This window comes from Cupressus sempervirens, chromosome 4 (genome assembly GCF_028749045.1).
Source record: "Cupressus sempervirens isolate cs-2001-9-10 chromosome 4, ASM2874904v1, whole genome shotgun sequence".
NCBI lineage: Eukaryota > Viridiplantae > Streptophyta > Pinopsida > Cupressales > Cupressaceae > Cupressus > Cupressus sempervirens.
In genome coordinates, this window is record NC_143121.1 from 585,144,329 (window position 1) to 585,151,267 (window position 6,939).

At 35.5% G+C, this 6,939-nt stretch overlaps 2 non-coding genes across 2 annotated transcripts; both read right to left on the reverse strand.

Annotated features, from left to right (window-relative positions):
• Nucleotides 1–602: 602 nt before the first annotated feature.
• On the reverse strand, nt 603–674 carry TRNAQ-UUG (transfer RNA glutamine (anticodon UUG)). Its single transcript has one exon. It is a non-coding gene; the product is annotated as a tRNA-Gln (tRNA).
• A 97-nt stretch (nt 675–771) lies between these two features.
• On the reverse strand, nt 772–844 carry TRNAK-UUU (transfer RNA lysine (anticodon UUU)). Its single transcript has one exon. It is a non-coding gene; the product is annotated as a tRNA-Lys (tRNA).
• Nucleotides 845–6,939: the final 6,095 nt, after the last annotated feature.

Consider the following 6,939-nt stretch of genomic DNA (forward strand, 5'->3'; position numbering starts at 1 on the left):
ACAATCACTAATTAAAATTATTTTAAGGTAACTTGATTGGTACATATATTTTGTGTCTTATAGGAGCCAATTTCTAGGAAGCACTATCGTATCACAATGAAATTTTAGGATTTGATAATTTATGAACATATTGAATAATTTCTAATAGTTAATACACTCAAATTAAACTTTTTAAATTAGAGATTCATTGTAAACATATGAATAAAATATATATTAAATAATATTAAATTTCATTATTAAATCAATTCAATTTTTCTTTTATAATTATTAATTTTTTTATTTATAATTATTAAATGTTTATTTTAACTGTAAAAAATCTTTATATATATATATATATATATATATATATATATATATATATATATATATATATATATATATATATAACAACGTCATAAATGACTCAATAGAAGATTTGATATTGTTCTTTTCATCTTTATAATTTTCTTAATCTTTAAAAGATTATTAAAAATTATATATGGCCATTAAGACTATCTATATTGAAAACAACCTCATGAATGGCTGAATGAAAAAGGTGCCATCAACACTATCCATATTGAAAGCAACCTCATGAATGGCTTAATGAAAGTTAAAAAAGTTGTAGGTCCCACCGGGAGTCGAACCCAGGTCGCTGGATTCAAAGTCCAGAGTGCTAACCACTACACCATGGAACCGACGTCTTTTCAATCGTCTATAGTCATTATTCAAAGAAACTGAAACGAGTGCAAAATTTTCCAAACCTCAACAATCACAGAAGCTAAAATTGCAGACCGCCGTCTGTGGGAATCGAACCCACGACCACGTGGTTAAAAGCCACGCGCTCTACCAGCTGAGCTAAGACGGCATGTGATTTGTAGGTGGTACACTTTTATTAAGTTCTTTACTTTAGTCTTTACATGGAATCAGGTGACAAGTTGATTTTTATATTGAAGGAAATTATATTACCAAAATAAAAAGTAATACAATGCTTTACAATTTATCTGGCTCTTGTCATATGTCTTAAATGCTTCAAATATGGTGAACATTAAAAAGACAACATGAGTATTTTCTGCTGCTGCTGAACAAAAAAGTTCTGAACAGCTTTCAGAGTAAGCGTCACAATCTTGATTTCGAACAACATCCTACTTGATGGCTGCTCCATGTCTCGACTTAGCCTGTATAGACACCTAAAGGTTGGTGTAATGCTTCGGAAAGAGTACTGATCTGTCGGAAATTCTTGCTGCAAGAGTGAGTGACTGGTGCTTTCTACTTTTCCTCAGAGGAATCGAGTTGAAGCTGCAGATCACCAAGAATCTTTCTAAACCCAGCATCAGCCTGCAGAACACCTTGAAGAATAAGGATCTGAGGGCAAAATATGCACAGATTATCAATGATTCAACCTGAAGGGGGGGAATGTGCGTGAAAAGGCAGCGATGCATCTCAAATTTCCAAATGTACTTTAGGATTATGTGTCTAAACGATTGAGAAATGATATTGTGCGCTGAAGAGTGGCCAAGTAAGGCGGTTTTCCAAGACCAAGCCCAATGAAATAAAGCAGGAAAAGTAGAGAAAAGCTACTTCCAAAGATGTGAACATGGGAACAAAACCCGAAAGCGTGCTTGATACTCTCCTTTTTAGAACATAAGGGGCATGATGGAGTGGGAGTGATAAATGGAAGCTTGTCACCAATGGGTAATTTTATATGGAGAATTTTCCATGCTACCAATTGGGCTTGAGCATCAGCTTTAGACTTCCAAACGAGTGAGCCTGACTTGTTCCATTTTGATCTACTAAGCTTGTAATGCTACTTGAGATTGAGGCGGTTGGCTAAGGGCATGGAAGGAAGGAGTTGTTTGTATACATATCTGAGGGGAAGCTTTGCAAACTTCGATTACTTGGCCGTTTCCAGTCCTTGAGGAAGTTGGTATGACATGGTGTGGATAATAGGCACGGCAACTCAGGTTTAACAAGTTGTTGAATTCGTTGGACTAAGCCACATAGAATCGGAATTGCTCTTTTATTTGATTCCATGATATCCAATCAAACTTTAGTGGGTCCCATAAGTCTCTAAAGAAACGGATACTTTTTTTGAAAAGATGTCTACCCTTGAGGTAACTGAATTTAGCTAGAGAACTGTCATTTTCGTGGACCAGTGGGTTCCACCAAATGGATGAAGAAGCAAAACTCAGCCCATGACTTGAGCTCTGGTCATACCAAGTTAACCTGGTTGATGTAATTTGCCTAAGTTCTCCAAATGGATTTGAAGGGAGCAGAGCCATGGGTTTTACAGAAGGGGCAAGTAAGAGCTTATCCTTCCAATGGACCAAATTCCAAGATCGTCCAACAGTTGTTGTAACTAGATCCTTCCAAGGAGCATCTCCATCCAAACCTCTAATGATCCATTTTGTAGTGAGGTAAATACCCTGAGTATATGGGTCTATTATTCCCACCCCTCCTTTGTCTTTTGGTTGGATGCAATGCGACCAAGAAGTTGCTGGTAAACCTTTAATATTTCCCCATCTGTCCCAAAGAAACCTTCGAATAAGTCTAGTCAGCTGATTGTAACAGGTTTTCAAGGGGAGCCAACATGATGAGATGTAGACGTGACTAGCCAATAGAACTTTGTTGGCAACTTGAATTCTACCAGCCATGGAGAGAAACTTGTTGGCCCAATTAAGGAGTTTGCCTTTTATTTTATGCAAGAACCAAGTCCATGTCTGTTTAAGAGATACACCAATACCAAAGGGGATGCCAAGGTATCTAGTAATGGTACCATGTTTTACCTCACACCATTCACTTGGAATCCAAGGTGGACGGGGATTGGGAAGAATCATTATAAATTCAGTTTTATCCATGGCCAATTTAGAGCCTGAAATAGTACAAAAGAGGTCCAAAAAATCCAAGATATTAGTTACTTCATCTGTAGAATTTTGTATGAACAACATACTATCATCAGCAAAATGAGAATTCAGTGCTGTAATGTTGCCTGGCAATGAGACACCTTGAATAAGTCGATGTGCAAGAGCATGTCGAAATATATATCTGAGGGAATTAGCTACAAGAACATAGAGGAGGGGGGCAAGAGGACAACCCTGTTTAATGGATTTTTGTAAAGGAAATGCATGAGAAAGCATACCATTTACAACCACTCTAGTAGATGCATTCTTAAAATACATACTGATATAGGCATGTAAGTTAGGTCCAAATCCAAGCCATTGTTAAAAAACATACTGATATGGGCATGTAAGTTAGGTCCAAATCCAAGCCATTGTAACATTTTAAGAATAAAAGGCCATCATATGCGATTATAAGCTTTATCGAAGTCAAGCTTGACAATAAGAACATCTTGGGTTGATTGTTGGACCCACTTAGCAGTTTCCATGCAAGAACCAAATTGTCTAGAAAAAGCTTCCTCCCAAGAAACCTATTTGTTTTGGATGCACAATGGTTTGACATATGCTTTTAACTCTTTGAGCTAAAGCTTTAGCTATTATTACACTTAAGAAGTGTCAAGGAGGGTGATTGGTCACTAGGTCGCCACCCATTCAGAGTGTCTTTCTCCTTTCCTTTTGGAATAAGTTTAATCAGCCCTTGGTTAATCACATTCCCAAGTGAACTAGTTTGAGTTCCCTCAAGGTAGACATTATAAAAGGCCTCTCAAATGTGGGGCCAAAGAGCTCTATAATATTCCACAGGAAGACCATCAATTCGTGGACTTTTTTCTAAGGCCATACATTGAACGGCAGCATCAAGCTCTTCTAAGGAAACTACTTGTATTTTGGGTCTATCCTCATAATACATCCAGCAACAACCTCTTCGAGGATAGGAAGAAGAGCATCAGTAGATGATTTATCCGTGATTTTTTTTTGAAAGTACTCATAAAATGTAATCATATTATCACAATGGTTCTTTTGCAAGACTCCATCTGCAGATTTTATTGCTGTGTTTGGGCTAATGGGTGACAAATTGATGACTACCGCACACATTATTTTTTAACATAATTCCATTTTTATTTTTGAAAATATAGAGTGCCGTATGATGGACTTTGTAAGTGTTCCACATTTACAGCATATACAAATTTGGAGGAACATCAATATTTAATATTAAAAATTGGATAGTTAATATTTTTATTAGATTTTTAATAAAACTTGTAAATTAATATATGATGTTTTTAATAATTATTTATAAGACAATGAACTTATGTTCTTTGTTGTTCTTTATATTAATTTTTCCTAACTAAAATTATCTTATTTCTAAAGTTCAAAAATAGTTTTATTTTTATATTAACTTTTGACCATTAATTTTTCATTTTTGAGTGGCTGATTTAAATTTTTGCCAGGATAAAAATGAATAATTGACACAAAATGTATCAAAAATAAAATTCGAGAAACTTCACATGCCCAACTCCAGTGAAGGAGTGAGTAATCATCAGCTCTTTTAAATAAAATGAGAACTCTATGGAAATAACCAAGGAGGAAATCAGATTGGATTGCCATTGAAGCAGTAATCAGAATTCAATTATGGTGGATTGTCGTCAGTAGAAGATGTTAAAAGCCCCCTTTATCTTGAAGAACAGAGTAGATTGCCATCAGTTGGAAATTTGGAACAATTGATGCATGTTTCTATGTTAGCAAATGTAAAGTCCAATTCTTTATTGAGATAAGGGATTCAACGAGGCAGGGGACGAGGTTTTGGTTGGGGACATTCTCCACTACAGAAGCAACAACCATGGCATACGATAAAGCTGTTAGGAAAATGAGGGGGCCTCACACTCAACTTTCCATTTGAAATTGTGTCTCGGGCATTGGCAATTGACCTTGATTCAGAAACGATCATTTCTCATTCTGTTTCAGGAAGTTTCAATGATATATTGTGTAGGAAAAGAGGATTTCTAGAAGAGGGGGAACCATGTGAGTTGAAAAGATTCAAAACCCAGCAACAAATTTCTACTTTTGACGGTGTTGGTGATGATATTCTGGGCTAATTTGAACTGGATTTATTGAGAATATTTACTTCTCTGTGCAGAAACTAATGAATTCATGGGCATGTTAAAACCCAACATTAGATATGAGTTATTACAAACTGGAATAGATCAGGGAAAATGAATTTTAGTTGAGGGATTTTGTCATCAGAAAGCTCAAGAAATCTCTGGGATAACGGTATGATATTAAGAGAGGGCACATTCTCCTTGTCTATTAATACATGCAAAATTGAAGTATCCATCCGATGCAGTATTTCATTGGTTCTTCCACCATGGCAGACGCCTTTTAGCAGATTTCGGGATTATCGTAGATACTTTTGATGATCTGGAGGGAGATGCATTAGGAAAGACAAGTCCATTGTGTTCATCTATGCAATTATGCATGTAATTTTGTTTGGTTAGTTTAGATATGCAAAGCTCCTAGCTCATACATAAAGTGACATATAGTATGTACAAAATCCCACATGTCTCATATTTGACATAATATACAATTCATTATTCTAATTAATGATTAATTAAAAGGTAATTAGTGAATACTTAATCACACCAACACCACCACTTAAGTGTAACTAAGTAGAATGCACTTAAACTCACAATGCAAAATGGGTTCTATTAATCTCAGATTGGTTTTGACAAGGCACTGACAAAACACTTTGTCATTATTCAATAGAATTACAGTGCAAGCCGAGTGATCAGAGAAAGCTGAGTAATCAGTGCAAGCAGAGTGATTGAAGCATGCTGAGTAATATACATAGTCAGTGCCAAGCAGATAGTGAGTGTCGAGCCACTCAAAAGCCAAGTAAACAGTGTATGATGAGTCATTCAAGAACCGAGTTACAACATTGAAGATACTATAAATGCCGAGCATCAAAGACTTCAATTATCAAGTGAACAGTTTTGGACATAGTTGTTTGTAATGACACAAACTTCTATGTAAACCATTTTTGGGTTGACTAAACAATTATTTTATGATCCTAAAAGATGTATACATGTGTATATTACAAATCCTATGTAGTACATGCAACCAATCAAATTGAGAGATGTTATAAGTGGAAAAATAGATCAACAACAGTTGTTGATTCTAACCTAAACCTAGCCAACTTGTGTTTACTTAAGGAGACAAACTTTAAACAATTTGTATTGCAAGAAAAAGATGCACGAGAGATGAATGCTAAGTGCATAAAGCATTCATGGCAGCTATGGAGTTTGTGATAATGTTATGAATTGCAGAATCGGTTAGAGGAGAACAAACAAAATCAAATAGAGGAAAAAGGAGACATATTATACTAGAAGGATCAAGTACACACAAAGAAAGAGAATATCTAACATCTAACAATAGAGTGCTAACTAAAGGATCATGGTGTTGAATCATTCTAACATGTGATGCCAAGAAAATCTCCTAACAGGCTTGTGTAAATCTCTTAATTGAACGCTTGTTTTATTGCAAGTTTAAGTCCTCTAACAAGACACACTTTTAGCATGGTGTTTATATCATTTAACAAGGTGATACCTAACAGTCTTTGCAAGCCTTTAATAGAGTAGATAATAGTTTATGGTCAAACTTCTTGTAACTTTCATTGGCTACGCTTTACAATTGCAACAATAAAGATTTGTGGGTGTCATCCCCACCCCAGTTTTACCTTCTCATTGGAGGGCTTCTAGGTAAAAAAACTTATTGTGTCATGTTTTATTTGTTTCATGCTATGAATGAATATGTGTAATTAGCTATTTTAGTTTACATGCTAAATGATGAGATGGATGTGTGGTGAATTTTTTATGGTTAAAGTTTTGAAGTACTAATTCACCCCCCGCCCCGCCCCTTAGAGTTTACTTTCCCATTGTTATATCTAACAATTGGTATCAGGGCCTTGTTCTTTGGAAAGGAAAACTTTGCAGTTTTCAGAAAAGATCTTGAAGATGAAAATCTACAAGTTGGGAAAGACTATTGAGAACTAGAAGATTGAAATTGAGCTTGCCTT